This window comes from Silene latifolia, chromosome 10 (assembly GCF_048544455.1).
Source record: "Silene latifolia isolate original U9 population chromosome 10, ASM4854445v1, whole genome shotgun sequence".
In the NCBI taxonomy this organism is placed as follows: Eukaryota; Viridiplantae; Streptophyta; class Magnoliopsida; order Caryophyllales; family Caryophyllaceae; genus Silene; species Silene latifolia.
Window position 1 is genome coordinate 133,253,659 of NC_133535.1, and position 18,880 is coordinate 133,272,538.

General features: G+C 42.1%; 1 long non-coding RNA gene across 1 annotated transcript; it reads left to right on the forward strand.

The window, feature by feature from the left end:
• The first annotated feature begins 14,149 nt into the window (after nucleotides 1–14,149).
• Nucleotides 14,150–14,880, forward strand: LOC141609198 (uncharacterized). The gene is made up of 3 exons (XR_012527283.1): nucleotides 14,150–14,297; nucleotides 14,385–14,699; nucleotides 14,785–14,880. It is a non-coding gene; the product is annotated as an uncharacterized LOC141609198 (long non-coding RNA).
• Nucleotides 14,881–18,880: the final 4,000 nt, after the last annotated feature.

Consider the following 18,880-nt stretch of genomic DNA (forward strand, 5'->3'; position numbering starts at 1 on the left):
CTTTGATAATGACGGAAATGGTACGTACGATACAATATCAAAAGTTAGATAATCACGAACGTTTGACAGTTGGTGTTCTTGAATTTGTTTTGAAAAATTGACATAATCAAGTGGAACTATGGGCATGGGATGAGAATTGCAAATTGTTATGGATGTAATGTTGCTGAAATTGCCAAAATGGAAGCACCATGTGAGAAAAGTAAAAGGAATTTGTCTCTCTATATAATTTTTGATATTGCTTACGATCAAATTTGTCACATTGATGTTCATTTAATTCCTCCTGGTATTCATGTTGAATATAACGTATACGAGTGATTGAGAGAATGAAGTTGTATCTTATTGATTTAGTAGTAGGATATATATAAGAATACAATGACCACCTAATTCTAGGAATAAGATCAAGTCAAATCATATCCTTAGCTAATTTGTTACTATAACAGACGGAGCATAACATGCTCCTATAATCATGCCTAATACCCCCCGCCCCCCCCCCCTCTCAAACTGGAGCATGGAGATCAAGAATGCCCAGTTTGCGGAGAAGATAGTGAAACTGACGAGCTCCCAAGGGCTTTGTAAAAATATCAGCTAGTTGTACATCCGTAGATACATGAACTGGTGTAATCAGGCCCTCCATAATAGCGTCACGAACAAAATGACAATCAATCTCGATATGTTTTGTGCGTTCGTGAAAGACGGGATTTTGAGACAAGTGAATAGCCGATTGACTATCACAAAACAGACGCATAGGCAGAGGAGAAGCCACGTCCAAACTTGTAAGAAGACCTTTAACCATTTCATCTCACACACAATCGCAACCATGGACCTATATTCAGCTTCCGTAGATGAGAGTGACACGGTGGATTGTTTTTTCGTCTTCCACGAAATGGGAGAATCGCCTAAGAAAACAAACCAGCCCGTCACGGACCGTCGAGACAAAGGGCACTTTCCCCAGTCGGAATCACACCAACCAGAAATCGTAAGACGGCTGTCAGAGCGAAGTAAAATGCCTTGCCCCGGGCTGCCTTTGAGATAACGAACAACACGCAAAGCTGCCGACACATGAGCTTCACGCGGTCGTTGAAGAAATTGAGACAAGGTATGTACGGCAAAGGACAAATCTGGTCGAGTGACAGCAAGGTATACCAGGCGCCCAACTAAGCGCCGATATCGTTCTGGGTCGGCTAAGAAAGAGCTTTGATCAAGGCCCAGCTGTTGATTAGAATCCATGGGCGTAGTAGAAGGTTTAGCACCTAAGAGGCCGGTTTCAGTGATAATGTCAAGAGTATACTTACGCTGATTAAGATAAATGCCTTCCTTGCTTCGGGCCACTTCAAGACCCAGGAAATATTTCAGGGTACCCAAGTCCTTCATTTTAAAGCATCGATGCAAGTAATCTTTGAAAACAGAAATGGCCGAGGAGTTATTACCTGCTATAACAAGATCGTCGACGTAAATCAAGACAAATAGGCGGACATCATGATTCGAGTAAGTGAAGAGGGAGTAATCAGAATAAGATTGACAAAACCCATATTCACGGAGAGCACCGGCCAGCTTAGAGAACCAACAACGAGGAGCTTGACGTAACCCATAAAGAGACTTCTTAAGACGACAAACTTTCCCATCATGACCATGACTAAAACCGGGAGGAAGCTTCATATATACTTCTTCATCCAAATCCCCATGAAGAAAGGCGTTATGGACATCCATCTGATGCAATTCCCACCCTTTGACAGCGGCAACAGCGAGAAATGTTCGGATGGTGACCATTTTGACAACTGGGGCAAATGTCTCACCATAGTCGAGTCCCTCAACTTGATGGTTACCAAAAACAACTAGACGGGCCTTTAACCGTTCAATAGATCCATCGGATTTGTATTTAATTTTATAGACCCAACGACAACCGAGAGCTTTCTTATCTGGAGGAAGATCGGAAAGCTCCCAAGTGCCATTTGATTCAAGCGCAGAAATTTCGTCTTGCATAGCACGACACCATCCTTCATCTTGAATGGCAACTTTGAAAGACGGAGGCTCAACCCCTGTAGTTATAGCTGCTAAAAAAACATTGTGTCTATTTGAAAATTTATGACAATTAATGTAATTTGCTAGAGCGTAAGGAGTACCTGAAGGCGATGAAGGAGAAGTCGGTGAGCTCGGTGAGGATGGACTGTTAGTAGTATCAAGGACATACCCCCGTAATCGAGTATTTGGAATTTTTATACGATGTCCTCTACCCATATCATGTGACTCGGAAACTTGGGCATCGGTATGATTGGGTTGGGCTGGCTCGTCAATGGGGGGCTCGGTATTGGGCACGAGTTCCTCCTCCGGGTTGGACTCACAAGACTCGGTATTCCCATTGGGTACGGGCTCGGAAGTGGAGGGTTCAAAGTTTGGGTCATCATCTGACGGGAATATTAAAGGAGGGCATGGTGCATCAGGAGTGGAGGAATTAGAAGTATGGAATGGGAATATATCCTCATAAAAAGAGACATCCCGAGACACACTAATAATTTTGGTTTCCAAATCATAAATTTTCCATCCCTTTTTATTATGAGGGTACCCGACAAAAATACATTTGCGACTCCGTGGTTCGAATTTGTCACCTTGTGTTTTTTGATTATGAGCAAAGCAAAGACACCCAAAGACTCGGAGATTGGTATAAGACAGAGGAATACCCAACAAATTTTCATATGGAGATTTTTTGCCTAGGAGGGAGGAGGGTGTTCTATTGATCAAATATGCCGCAGTAAGAACGCACTCACCCCAAAACCGCTTAGGTAAATTACCTTGAAATAACAAAGCACGCGCCACATTGAGAATATGACGATGCTTTCTCTCTACCCGCCCATTTTGTTGGGGCGTACCGACACAAGAAGTTTGGAATTGGATGCCTTGCTGCAAAAAATATGCAGCCATGACATTAAACTCGTTACCATTATCACTCCGAACGACTTTGACTGTTTTGGAGAATTGAGTTTGAACCATGGCTAAGAAATTCATGAACATGGATGTGACTTCAGTTTTATCGAGAAGTAAATAAACCCAGACAGACCTGGATTTATCATCCACAATGGTTAGGAAATATTTAGCCCCACAAGAAGAAGGAGTACGGTACGGACCCCAAAGGTCACAATGTATTAATTGAAAAATGTCTGCAGCAATATTATCACTTAAATCAAAACTAGTACGAGTTTGTTTGGCAAGGTGACACACATCACACACCGAGCTATTATTAAAATTAATAGGACGATCTAAAGAAATAAATTTAACTGCTTTATCACCCGGATGACCAAGCCGACGGTGCCACAGGTCGTATGACTCCCCTATTCCCACCGAATTGACCGAGCAAGAGTTGGCCTCCGGATCAAGCAAATACAGTCCATCCCGTAGCTCACCTACTCCAATCATCATCCTCGAGGAACGGTCCTGAATAACGCAAGAAGTATTAGCAAATTGCAAAATATAATCATTGTCATTTGTTAATTGAGAGACAGAAATTAAATTGCATTGGAAACGTGGGACAAGCAAAACCCGACGAAGCGTGAACATGCCATTTATACATACAGTGCCCATTTGAGATGCCATAATACGCTGACCATTAGGTAACCCCACGGCCCGAGGAGGGATGTCAACCATTTCGATAAACAATGAAATATCGCCTGTGACATGGTTAGACGCACCAGTATCGATTATCCAGGAAATATGCTTACCAGAGAGCCGGTCCGAGGAAGCAAGAGAAGCGGTGGTATGAACTATGTTGGCATGAACCACTGGTGGAGTGTCGGAAGTAGTAGCAGTAGAACTCGGCCCACCCTTGCGACGCCGTAATTCAGCCAAGGTGTGGGGCCTGCTTCCCCACCAATCAGGAAATTTATTTAGCCTTATAAAACAAGACTTGACATCATGACCAAAAATTTCACAGTGAGTACAATAGTGAGTACGACGTTCGGCTTTTTCTTTTTCACGAAGAGCCTTCCACTCGGCCGGAGTTCGAGACACTCCAGAAGCACCCGAGACAGTAAAGGCCATGACATTAGAGGCGTCATTAGATGTCGACCCGTCATCCTGGAGAAGACGTTCGGCTTGAAGAGCGGCATGATACCCGCGGTTCAAGGTGGGTAAGGGATGTTGTTGAAACTGTTGAGCACGAAGATTACCATACAAAGAACGGTCTAAGCCCATAAAAACTGATGTAATATTTCATTGTCAAGACGTTGGATAGCCTGAGACGATATATCGCACTGACATCGTCCACATTTGCACGCGAAAGGAGGTTCATGAACAGTGAGAGCATCCCACAAGGTTTTCAATTTGGCATAATATTCAGTAACGGACATACCTTTAAGTTGGCGACAATTACCGAGTTCGGTTTTGAGAGAGTGAATGGATATGCCGTCCACGACCGCATAACGTTCTTCCAGGTCCTTCCACATAGAAGCCACCTCTTCGACATATGGTACACTATCGAGTACCGACGAGTCAATCGTGTGACGGAGCCATTGAACAAGAGTGCAATTTACCACTTCCCATTGTGCAAGCAGATTTGATTCAGTCGGTTTTTTGATTGAACCGTCACAAAAACCAAATTTGCGTCGAGATTTGAGAGACATCCGCATCGAACGACTCAAGTCTTCATAATTGGAACTGGTTAGCATAACGTTCGATATTTTGATGCCAGGGACACCATGATAGATGAACCATCTCAACCAAAACCTTAAGGTGATGGTTGAGGCCCAACTATTATAAATATTCCTATTACGCTCCCTCACTCAAATGCCCGTTGGGCTTGAAGAGTGGTTAGTTGTGCACCGGCTCTCCCATACCGTGTGCTGGGTTTCCACTTCGAGTTTTTGAGGTTGCCAGGATTTGAACCCGTGACCTTCGGACACACTGGCTCTGATACTATGTTGAATATAACGTATACGAGTGATTGAGAGAATGAAGTTGTATCTTATTGATTTAGTAGTAGGATATATATAAGAATACAATGACCACCTAATTTTAGGAATAAGATCAAGTCAAATCATATCCTTAGCTAATTTGTTACTATAACAGGCGGAGCATAACATGCTCCTATAATCATGCCTAATAATTCATCTTGTTTTATCATGGTGAAAATGGTAGTTATCAAAATCATATTTGTTTGATACATGATGATTTCATGTATGGTAATCTAGGTAGCACCAAAACGGACACGGACACGGACACGGACACGATACGAACACGTGATACGGCATCCCATGAAATTTAGGACACGGGACACGCTACTTAAATTTAATAAAAAAATATATTTTATGGTTATAAATAACGTATGATTTTATTTTTGTAATGTATTTGATACTAAATTTAGGTAACTGAAGGTAAAAGTCGACTTTAACTATAACTAATTCTAATTTCGCACCCAAACCAATCTTCTAGTCAATCTCTTTTGAGAATTTATTCCTCGTGTAAACTATAACATGATTAGGCGTTTGTCCGACGAGTGTCGAGTGTCCGACACGGTGTCCGACACGGGACGGCTAGTTTGGAGGAGTGTCCGTGCTACCTAGATAGCAATAGTGGTCTTACTATGCATGATAACTGTGGTATAGTTAACTTAACATGTTTGTCTAATGAACCACTGCTTGCAAGTTTTGATAATTTAATGATGATAAATGGCCATATATGTTAGAGTATGTGGTAAATAAAGTTTTATGCCATATCATGTTATGGTGTGACCGGAGATTATTGATTATCACTTTCTAAGTTGAGATCTGTGAATAATATCATTTGACAATGGCCATGATTAATTATGATTAATGGTTCATTTGATTGTAAATTCTCACAAGTGTATATGTCTTATTGATGACATGGTTAACAGTGGTTATACTATGGTTTGTAGATATTGGGTTTTAATATCTATGTTTCATGTTTTGTTAAATTGGCATTGTTCACAAAGTCACAAATGGATGATAATGACACCGGTTATGATATGATCATGATAGTTATTATTGTTATTTTATAATATGGCTATGTACTCACTTTAAACATGTCAAGTATGTCTTGTATACGTAATTTATATCTTGAGTCATTAGATAATTTTTTTTTTGACATTGAGCATGTTTAATTAATGAGTGGTTTAAACTTAATATGGTGAAATATTAAGTGGTTATCTTTTTATGTCTATTTATTATATATGACATGTTTAAGAGTAATTTCTTTTGACTCGCAATTCACGTGATGTTACAATAGCTGTGTACTATCAGTTATATAAATTGTGTGTGTATTATATAACAATAGTGGTGTACTATTGAATGCACAACAAGGTCATAGCTGTGAATGTCTCTAATGAATCATTATCCTTGATAAGATACACGGTAATGCGAAATAGAGCGGTATAATACAGTGCTTGTATGGCTCGTTAGCAAGTGTATGTATTGTTTTTGGATGGTGTCAAGTTCCGGTTCATGGTGACTTGAGACACCCTAAGTTGATCAAAGGAGAAGTTGGAGAATCAACCATACAAAGAGACATATTTTATGTCGTTTTCATCTCATTGTTGTTAGTCCTTGTAACTTATTTAGGGAATGTTCAATGAGATGGGTTTTATTAGTTTCAAACTTTGATAAAGTTGATTATTGAACATGAATGGTGTATGTCATGTTGAATATGTTTTTAACATATATATTCGTTTGATCAATTGGTTTAAAATTGATCATGGTTCTTGTTGTGATTATTAATGTGTAATAACTTTATGCTCACATGAATATTAGAGTGATTAATAGTTTATTAAAGATGTTTGATCATCATATGTTTTAATAATCATGTTAGAATTGATTATGAGTTAGCATTTGTGTTGACTATGATTTAGTTGAGTAACATTTGTATTTGATGATTGATAATTTATTCATATGGTTTTTTTGTAGTGTTTTTCACTATGCTTGTTTTCTAGTAATTATGCTAGTATTGTTTTCATAAGTTTTTTTTTATATGGTGTTATATAATGTGTGAAAATGAGTTATTGAGTGAGAATGAATATATTTTGTCACTTGAATATAATACATGAAAATGTGGATATTAAGCGGTAGCATATGGATATACATATGTGGTTTGATAGCATGGTGTATTGATATAGGGCGATATTAAGGGTCCGTAAAATGGTACCTTAGGTAGCCTAATTTTCAAGGAGGAGATGAAACTCACTCATATAGGACATAAATATTGAAGTTGTGTTAAAATCTTACATTGATTGTTTATATATGTGAATTTAATATGTAAAGTAATATTTATGAAATATGATGTTTTGATCAATGGATCGGTTATTTAATAATGTTGTTAGTGTGCTAACTGTCTTGTAATGATTGCTTAACATTGCAATGTCTTGTGTAAAGTATTTAAAGTTTGCTGATATAATTGATTTTCTTATATAATCTCGAGAATAATGGTTTGTGATAACCATAGTGAGATTATGTAGTCATGGTGGCAGCATTGAAAGTACAACAATTGACAATCCGATTGTGGAGTTGTCATTTGTTATAGATTAATGAAGAGTCGATTTTTGGCATAGACCAAAGATGATTTACCTTGTAAAAGGTGATTCTGTCATCGTGTTCTTCTATGAAGGACATGGGGGAGGTAATATGATCCTTGGTATTAGGATCAAGTGTGAGAATATGATTATTACTCTACGGTTAATACTCCCAAAGGTCGAGTATGTTTCTTTTATAGTGGAGTCATTACTCGGGTTTTCACAATGGCTTAATTATTGCGGTTTGACAAGTTGAGTAAGTATACTAGTATAGCTAATACTCATCTTTGGCAAGTTATTAGGCAAGTGTGAAAATGTATAAAGTAAACCAGAATTATGGTTTGTCCTATGTCGGTTTTCCTTCGGTTTTAGAGGGATAATGTTATGCAAATTGAATTACTAATGTAGATGGTCATTTCTACAAGTGGTAGAGTGTTCTTGCTTATGGGAGGCACCATTAGCTTATGGTTTCCAAGAAGCGGATTTATATTATGAGTTTGACATTGGAGTTGGTATGCGTAGTGTTAACATATAGCGGTTAAAAGGCTAAGTAGCTGAAGAAAATAATCTACGATGTTCCTTAAGTTATTTAACCAATTTCGTTAATATAATTTTTGATAGTGAATAACGGTGCGCACCGGGGTGTTTGTTATAACACAGTTTGTGGACTATCATAAATGGGAATTGATATTGGTTGTTTTGTGAAATCTCATTTTTAGTTGACCACTTTGCATAAAGGATCAATTAGGGACTTGGTTATAAAGTCGGATGACGGGATGGGTCTAAAACTCGTTAAGATCCTTGGCGATAGGATACCCAATTCCCCTCTAATACAATGTAAAAGGCTGAATTCAATGTGGAAGGCCTATTGTTAAGAGATTGAAGCACACAATAATTAAGTCCCGAGGTGTGTGCTTAGACTTGCATGTTGTAAGGTTGATCTTTTGAAAAAGTGTGTTTGCAAGGACACGATGAAAAGAATCAACCTATATGAACATGAAGTACAGCCGCTTCAAGGGAGTATGGGTTTGACTCCTGATATGTTCATGAATAGATATGGGACACTAGGCTTGTAATTAAGTGTCGGTTTATGTAATTTTTAGAAGTAAATTAGTTTATGTGTGAGTTATCTTCATGTATTCAAAATGGGTAGAAGGGGTTCAATGCTTAGTCACACCCCGATACTCGAATATTTGGAATGTGTAATTTCACTAAGTGGAAATTCAATCTTCGTGACATTTTCATTTATGCATAAACTGGTATGTTTGTTAACTTATTTAAAATCTTGAATTACGCTTAAATGGAGGAGGAATGTTGGTAATTTAAGTGTAATTACCGGTTCATTTTAGCGTATTCGGGTTTGGTTCGTAGATGGGTAAGTCCGTTATAATATAATGTAAGTTCGGGTAGTACGGAGTGTTGTGGACAGCGGGCCGCCCACGGGGGCGCTTGGTGAAGGTCGAAAAACAAGCGTTTGCATTTTGTAAGGAGTCGCCACCAATTTTTATGGGAAATTGGAACCGTTCGAATACCTCGTGTCATGTCAAGACACAAAGTAGTGACATGAACACTAAGCAATCGTTACCCTTAGCATTCTATGTCTAGAATGACTCTCGTGGATGCCAATGAACACGGGTGCTCACGGAGATCTGGAGTAAGGGGTGAGGGTACGTATTAGGAAGCTCTTTTGATCGAACACCTAATCCCGCCCGCCTCGATAGCGGCCTCTACTAATGATTAGGGAAGTTATTTATACTCGATATATCGTCGGCTATATGCATGCAATGCAACATCCAAGTTTTAATCCTAGCATGTGAGAATTAACTAAGTCGGTTGACACGTAATTAGCATACAATTGGGTCGAAGTTGGAATTTAATGTTGATTTACATGTGAAAACATACAAATGATAAAAGAAATACAATAATCATGAATTACAATAACGAAAATTACATTAATTACATTGAGATAGGCGATTTATGTCGAAAATACCTTTAAAACGGATAATTTGAGAAAAAGAATAAACAAGAAATAAATTAACGAACAGGAATTAGCGATAATACGGATATTAGTTAGTTAATACGTGGACTAATTAAACTAGGTCAGGGCAGAAACGGAGTTCAGGGACAGAAATCATCCTGAACAGCGCAAAGAGAGATCGCGCCCTGGAAGAGGCGCGGCAGATTCTTGCGTCTGTTCCAAGGGTGAGTTCTGGCTGTGAAGCCGGAACTGCAAATCGTTAATGTTAATTGGTAATTTTATGGATCGATTAAATTATTTACTCGGATGAAAGTGATTAATACTTTTATTATATGTCAATGATGGTCATAAAACAGTAAACATGAATGAGACGAAATATTATTACATGAAATTAATGAAAATATTAATGAGTCCTCTGTTGAAATAAGTCAATTAGGCTAAATATGACGGATATACAACGAACATGCGAATAAGCAGATGAAAACTATATCAATGACGAATTCCAGAAACTCAATATGAACAGATTGAATCTCTAAAACCCGGTTTGAATTTAATGACGAAAACCCGCAAATATGAATTACAAGGGATTTAAGTCGGATTTATGACGATTAAAACATATTAATGAATGATGAATTATATGATACAATATACATGTGAATATTAAACTATCGTGATGAAGAATTAAAGAAAAATAAACGAAACAAACAACAAACATACGAATTACAGAGGACGAAGAAGAAGAAAAGAAGCAGGAACTGCGGCAGCCTCACGAAGAGGCGCAGCAGGAACTGCGCTCCTTCGAAGAGGCGCAGCAATTGCTGCGTCTTTTCTCGACGTCTGTCTACTGGAAATCCGCAAAAACAGAGTTTTAAAGCACGGTTTTAGAAATCGGTTTTAATGGTGTATTCGACATAAATCTTACAATGGTGATACGATAAATAAAATACAATAAATAAAAGAGGAATATACACCCTCAGACTTACATGTTGACGAAACGAGACGAACTAAGATATCGATTAGTGAATGCTCGACGCGAATGCAAAGTGAGTGCCCTCGTAAGAGGAAAACGATTGATTAATTAAGTTGATTATGTGTAGTTGGTCAAATTGGTCGGTCATGCAACGGAGAGGCTGGTACCCGGAAAGATCCGAGCTTACGTGGTCGAATGTTCAAGCACGTAGGCGCCAATTAGTAAGAACAAAGTCTAGAATGCAAAGGGAGAAGAGAAGGGCGGACACTCGCGTGAGAAATATGAGGAACGAAGGCTCCTATTTATACTAATCACACGACGGAATAGGGTTTCGGAGACTCTTTGGAAGTGAATCTCGGAAAGATATGAAAAAGATACGTGGAACATGCAAAGAAGGGCCTGGGAAGAGGCGCAGCAGTCACTGCGTCTCTTGGAAGAGGCGTAGCACCGGCTGCGTATATTCCCAGGAGGTTTCCTCCTGCTGAAGAAAGATTTCCGCGTTTGAGCTATGGTAGGACGGAAATAATTCGATTATCTTATGAATATTACGGGATATTATTTGCCAAAAGATAGAATTTATGAAATATGGAATAGAAATACCCGGAACATTCCAGAACATTCCGACTCGGGATTTAACAGTTATTAGAAAATGGAGACGGTTTTTGACCCGGACTCCGAATGTACTCTAATTACTGCCAAAACGACCGTATCAGGACGTAGATGACAACTATGAGGTCGACATTAATATTTGAGCAATCACTTGACGATAATCTTACGAACTGTTACAAATCATTCCGCGTACCAAACATGCGGCCCAATCATCACCGGGTGGTTTGCGGGAGGTGCAGAAATGAGGTATCTACAGAGCCCCCACTTTGACTGAGGCTTGGACAAGGCGAAAGTCAAAGTATAGCCATCAGATCAATCGAAGATTACAACCTGACGACTATGGCGACGCGAGGCGGCTCAAGGGGTCTGAACCAAGGACCTGTCGTCGGGAACATTTTAGAGTCTGTCGACTATCGGGGAGGATCGTTTAAAGTCCATTAGACTACGTAAGGAAGCTCGCCAGCCATAAGAAGAGACCATACCTGAGATACCCCCGGTGAAACGGATCAAGACGCTTCGGCAAAACTCTTTGGTCCGAAGATAACTTGGTGTCTCAAGGCATTAGGGGTCACAGGGAACTTTGGTCGAACTCATGGGAAACAAGAAATATTGAAAGCAGCAGGACGTCAGTAGAAACTGCTGGGGAATCCGCTTGCGTTAGTCTCAAGCGAACTCTGGCAAAACTTGAGGTTGAATCTGCTTGCGTCGGTCTCAAACAAACTCTTGCTGGGGAATATTTTGACGACTAGGAACATCTAGATCGTCGTGGAAGAAATCTTGAGTGAGCAATACTGCAAAATACTACTGCGCTGGATATAAATATTTTGACGACTAGGAACATCTTGATCGTCAGGAAGAAATCTTGAGTGAGCAATACTGCAAAATACTACTGCGCTGGATATAATGCTCTTGAGCAATACTGCAAAATACTGCTGCGCTGGATAAAATGCGGGCCGGAACGAAGGAAAATCATCGAAACGGACCAAAAGAATATAATAGCGTTGAAGAAGAGGCGCACCAAAGATGGGCCCACAAATAACGAACTCATAACGAATTTTTGAAAATCCGTATGGAGGGAACACCAGGAAGAGGCGCAGCAAGAGCTGCGTCTCTTGGAAGAGGCGCAGCCCGCTTGCGTCTTTTCCCAATTTGGCTATTTCTGCGTAAAAACGCGAACTCAGAAGGATTGTATTTCATTATTTCGAAACACAATTCTTGCAATTTCTCTCTCAAATCTTCACCATTTCCGTCGAGGTTTGATCCAAAAGCTTGCATTAAACATGACTAATCGAGGTATGTGTTCTAATCTTGCATTAATCATCTACATTTGTTGAATTTTGAGCCGCGAAAACTAGGGTTTTCGACCCTTTTGATCGAAAATTTGGGGCTTTTCCCCCAAATGGATTTGCTATGCCAAATTGATGTTAGAAACGGATAGTAGGCAATGTTAGGAACATAACTATGTATTTGCTTCGAATTTTCATCGAGTTTTGAGCCCTTGAGTGAAATTTGAGACGGTTTCACAGCTGAACCGTAAATTGCTTCGAAAATAGCCTTAGGAATGCCCATAGGCGATGAAATTTGGTATTTGGGATCCTTGGATGATGGGTAAACTTTCTACCATCTCGGAATTTTGGTTTGTGACACCTTTTTCAGGACACCTTTCTAGGGCATAATCGCCGTTATAACGAAATGCTGCCGAATTTTCGACCTGAACCTGGAACTAGGTTTTGACTTGGACTTGACTTGACCCGATTTATCACATGAGTGATCGGGTTGGCGGGAATATGGCCAAGGATGGCACGAGAGGAGCGGTTTTAGAGCTTTGAAGGCTCGAAAATCCCTTAACAAAGGCTTGTCGTCGTGTGACGCGGCCTGAATTTACTTTAATGTTGCAGGTGATGAGGCTTCTACTTCCGGGAGGACTCCCATGGAGATAGACGCCGCATCGTTGAGGAGGCTTTAGAGCGGGCCTTCACCGCCGTGGTGATGGGCTGCCGAGTTTCACGAGGAGGAGGTCAGTCGAGGAGGAGGAGATCCCGAGACGGGCCAACGTCGCGAGGAGGTCGTCACCGAGGGGAGCTCTGCGTGGGCCGAGACTCGGGAGAGTGGGCACCTCGTGTGGGCTGCAGAGGGTCACCCGTCCTGGGACGGTGAAGAGCCCGTAAATAGGAATTCACTACTCACTACCTGTCCTCTTTCATTCTTTTAGTTCAAATTTCTTTCAAATTTCAGCCAAAACTAAAGATAGCTTTGTTTCAAATCATTATAGGAGGCCGGAACATCGGTCGTTCTCGGGTTACACGACAAATGATGGAGCACTACGAGCAAATTCGGCGGAGGAGAGGGCCATGATCGAGCGTGGAGCGTTCGGTCCTCCGTTCAGTGTCCGGAGGGATATCGTGAAGAGGAAGTTGCGGGCTAACCTTAGCCTGGTCCGCGCTTTCTTGGACCGATTCTGGGATACGACTTCCACGTTTCACCTGCCTTTCGGTGAGGTGGGAGTTACTCCGGAGGATTACGGCATGATTTCTCGTCCGCCGGGGACCGAGGAGATGGTGTGGCCGGAGACGGCCATGAGGGCGGACTCGGCCGAGGCGAGGAGATTGATCGGCCGGAACTTGTCGCCGAAGGCCGTTGCGATCTTGGGTTTGGTACCCAGCACCTACGTTCGAGACTACTTTGCGGGGAAGACCCCGGCGCCGTGACGATCGATGGGAGGGAGATCGCTCCCTCCTCCTCAGTACAGTGAGCAGAGGGCTCGTCTGTGGCTTTGGTGGTTCTCGTCTTCGATTTACCTCGGAGACAAGGGCGAGAGGCTATCGACGAAGCTTCTTCCCTTTCTTTCGACCCGAGTTCCCTAGGACGCCGGGACCGGGTCATCATTGGTTTTGCGGTCCTCATCCGCTTCATGAGGGCCATGGTTCGTCCGGAGTTGATGGAGAAGGGGACTTCTCCTGGCGGTGTCGGACCTGGACTACTGTTGGAGGTATGAACCTTCCTTTAGACCAAAGTAAATTCCTTTCTTTATCGAATCACGAAAGATCGTCATTGGTTATTCTGTTTTACAGGCGTGGGTGTACTCTTACTTCCCGAGTCTCGCGCCCAAGAGGACGGAGCCGTTGGAGAGGGCCTATCCCGTGGTGAGGGATTGGGTGATGTGTCGGACGAAGAGCAAGCGCTCTTCGCACAATGTCTACCGGCGGGATGTGAACGCCCTTCAGCTGAGCAGCGTGAGTATCCCACTCGTATTCATTTATATTTCTTATCCTTTGCCTTCGCTTGATCATAGGAATGATCTTTGCCTTATCTTGTCGCAGTGGGTGCCCAGACCTTGGGCGGAGTACGCTGGAGCGCCTCCTTTTGTCGCGGAGCTCCTTCGACCTAGGAGCCCAAGTCGGCTGCTGTTGTGGACGTCGATGGGTCCTGTGTGGTATCTGGGCGAGCGTTTGGCTCGTCAGTGCTCTCGGGACGCGTTGACGGTTCCCGTTGATCCTCCGAGGACGATGTTCAGGGAGCCTACTGAGGCTGAGAGGGAGGCGGACCTGGCTGGTGCCAGTGGCGACGACCTTCTTCTCCCTGGCGAGGACTACTCGGCGTTCCTTTACGGGAGGTTGGCGTACTGGCCAGTAGTGGTGAGTATCTTTTACTTTTCCTTGATTTGATTTTGAGAATTGCGACGAAAGTCCATCGATTAATGAGAGCCATTTGTCTTTGCAGGAGGTTGAGGCGGCGGGCATCGAGCCCCCAGAGTACCCCGAGACCCTCGAGTACACTGACGCGACTGGGAGGACGACGATCTCCGAGTTGCGTGACTTCGACGTAGCTGTGACGGATGCTGGCCTAGACGATCGGCAAGATCATCGATTCGGAGGGTGAGCCTCCAGCTTATATACCTTTCGTGTAAGAACACATTTGATTGAACTTGTTCAATTTACTGAGAATTTCTTTTGAAATGCAGGTCGCGCCATCCCGGTTCGTGGCACTATGGAGGGTGGCCAACCGGCTACGAGCTACTGCCGTTGAGGCACTCGTCGGTGGTCGAGGTCGTTAGGTATGAACCTTATTTGATTTCTTTTGATTTTTGATTTTCAGTTTTGTTTGAATTGATTGACATGAGCCAATTTATTGCTATTTATAGGCTGGTCGTGAGCTGGAGCGAGAGTTGACCCGATCTCGGGAGGAGACAAACTCGCTTGTTGAGGGAGCTCGAGTTTCGGATGCCGAGATTGCTGCTGCTCTTACGGCGAGGGTTCTTTGAGTTGGAGGGTGCCCAGCAGTAGTTTTGTATAGTTTTGTAGATTTGTACATTTGGACATCTGATTTTGAACATTTTTGGACTTTGTTCGGGGCGCAAGCCCCCAGTTTGCTTGGACTTTTGGACTTTGTTTGGGGCGCAAGCCCCCCAGTTTGCTTGTACATTTGTTTCATTTGGTGTATATACGACGGCCTGAGTGCCTTTGTTTCGGGGGTTGTGTTGCTTGTATCTCGCAGTTAGTTCTTGAACAGGTTTGGTAGATAACGGTTTACGCCGTCATGCTGCCGAAATTTACATAGAAATCACGCAAAACATACATTTTATACATATGGCCTTTGACCAGCGCAAAATGAGACTCGAAAGAGCACGAAAAATGCAAAAATGCAAAAATTTTGTCGGAAATGACCGGACGGTAGGGAGGGTTACCCCCTAAAAAAAAAAAAAGAGAAATCAGAAGTGTAGAAATGAAATGTTGAAATGAAAACAAAAGGAAATTGTTACCCAAAAAGAAAATGAAATTTACTTCCTAAAAAATAAAAAAATGAAATTTATTTCCTAAGAATAAAAAGTTTGAGTGTCATGAAATGGCGAAGGTGTCGATGTCGCCTCGAAATGCGTGCCCGCGAAATAGGAAACTTGAAACATGGTAAATCGCTCGTGTTTACCAAAATAAAATCCCGTAGGAATAGGAAATTATTCGTTATAGAATTAGGAAAGATCCAAACGCGAAATCACGAAGTGAGAGATCGGGAAGAGGCGCAAAGATGAGTCGCGTCCCTTTGAAGAGGCGCAAAGAGTAGGCCGCGCCTGTTCCCAAGTTTGTCCGTTCGGCGGATTTTTGGAAACAAAGAATTAGTATAAATAGAAGCGTCGACGGGGCGTTAATTCACACAATTCTTCCGTCTCTTCCTCGTCTATTCACATAAAACTCTCAAAATAAATCTTCAAGAGAAAATTGTCATCATGAATACTTTGGAGATCCGCTTGAAGGAATGGACCAACGAGTTCTCGAATATGGAGAAGCATGACATGGGTGCTTATAACCTTGGGTCTTTGTTGAGTTTGAAACTCATTAAGATTGTAAAACCGTTCTTGGATGCTTGTCTTGACTATTGGGACCCGAATTATCATGTTTTCGCGTTCCCAGGAGGTGACATTTGCCCATTTCCTGAAGAAATAGCTGCTATTGGTGGATGGGATCCTGAACATTTACCTGCCATTCCTTCCACTCCACAAGGGTATAAGAACAAATTCAGAGACTTGCTTGGACTGACCAGACTTGAGGTGGATCGTCTAGTTACCCCGAAAGGCGTGAGAATGTTGGATTTTATTGATCGATTCATCAACAGGGCTGGCCCTACTGTCTCTCATGTTGCTAGGAGGAGAGCATTTGGCTTTTGTTTGTTGCATGTGTATGTCTTCCAAGGGTATGTTGATGAAGACTTGAGAGGTGACCCTCGTCTTTTGTGCCTTATCGAGCAAATGGAGCTGCGCAGGAGCCCAGCTTGCTTATGCTTAGGAGAGATTATTTTGGGCTTGGATAATAGGAAATCCAACCGTGATCTGCCATTTTTGGGGAGTCCCGTCATCCTACAGGTAAAAGACACCTTTCTTTCTTTTTTTCTTTTTTTTTTTTGTTTTTTTTTTTTTTTTTTTTTTTTTTTTTTTTTTTTTTTCGTTTTTTTTTTTTCGTTTTTTTTTTTTTTTTTTTTTTTTTTGATGTCTAATACCGCTTTTGGTAGGTTTGGCTTATGGAACGCTCCCGACTCCGAGCCTCCGCTTCATGCACTTTCCTATCATTCCCGTATGATTGCGATGAGGACGCGGTTGTACATGGTGGACTTCACCCGGTCCGTGACTATTGGAAGAACAAGTCAAGAATGATGATGGCCCGTTGATTAGGTGGGTCGTACCGTGGTGGCACCTCAAGTCCGTCACCGGAGTGTCTTCTTTGGATCCCACTAGGTCCGTGCGCATTCCGGACCGGAGTTCATGGTATGCATCTTTCCGGAGAGATTGATGAGGCAAGTTGGGTTGAAGCAGACGATCCCTAGGCTTGATACCGTCCCGCAGACTGCTATGGCGCTTACTACAGAGAGCCGAAGAGAGTGGGCTATCAAATGGGCCCAAAGAAACATGTGGTTCTTGAGTTTCTCCGCCAATGCTTTGTGGGTGTCGGACTCTTATCTGAGGTGGAGAAAGGCTGCGACTTCGGAAGAGCGCGAGAGACTAAGGAAACGCGAACCTGTTGACTACAAGGTGCGCGAGGGAGAGAAAGAGAAGGAGAAGCATCTGACAGAGGGAGAAGAAGAAGCCGGGTTTCAAGTCATTCACCCTTCAAAGAAATCAAAGACTACTCCTGTTGCGGAAATGGTGGTTAGCAAGAATGGCAGAGTCAGGCCTCGAGAAAGACCGTTGGTGATTAGGTCTGAAGTGGTGCAAGAGCGCCCGGCTCGAGGTCGTGACAAGAAGTATGACAAGAGTGACAAGGGCAAGGGGAAGATGGAGGAATAGCCCGAGTCCTTATTTATTATTTGATTATTATTATTATTGTTGTTGTAATAAAAAGGAGGGATTTTTAGAATCCTAGCCTATTCTATTTTTATTATGTAACGTACTATTATTATTAGAAAGCGAATGGAATAAAAAAGGTTGAATGGTTATGAAACCGTTGTGATTTTCTTTTATTATTCTTGTCGAATTTCAAATGCAACGCAAATGTCCTTCTATTTACATTTTAGGTATAATGGGTTGAATCCTGTGAAGGATTGCCTACGTATTCACTTAAAAAGGCGAAATCAAACCCTTGCGCGTAGTTCGAGTAAATGTAAAAGAATAATTGTTCTAAGCAAGAGCTTGTAATGAACGTAGAAACTAAGCATGAGCTTTTGCTTGTTCTCAAGGTGCGAATTTAGTTTATTTGATGATATGAGGATGACAAATTTGTCAAAATGCAAGAGCATAGTGACACTTAGCTTATTTCAGCTTGGCCAGGGGCCGTTTATTTAGTGCCACAAGAGCGACACATGGGTTTACGCGAGGCGCGTGTGTGGTCCTATTCTAGGCATAGTATCGTTTCAGTTGGTCAAGGTTTGTGGGGTTTGAAAACTCATTCCCATCTAGGTCTGTGATTCTAACCGCACCCCCTGGGAGTATGGATTTGACTAGATATGGTCCGGCCCAATTAGGTTTGAATTTTCCCCTTGGGTCGACAGGTAAAAGAGCTCTAACCGATTTGAGTACTAAGTCTCCTTCTTTGATGTTTTTTGGCCTAACCCTTTTGTTGAAGGCTCGTTTGATACGGGCTTGATATGTTTGGACATTATGTAAGGCGCGTAGCCTACGTTCATCCAGGAGGATGAGTTCTTCATATCTATCCTTCTTCCAATCGGCTTCAGGGATTTGGCTTTCGAGTAGAATACGCAAGGATGGTATTTCTAGTTCGACTGGTTATACGGCCTCCATGCCGTAGGTCAAATAGAAAGGAGTAGCCCCAGTGGGCGTCCTAACTGATGTACGGTACCCCCATAAAGCAAAGGGTATCTTGCTTGGCCAATC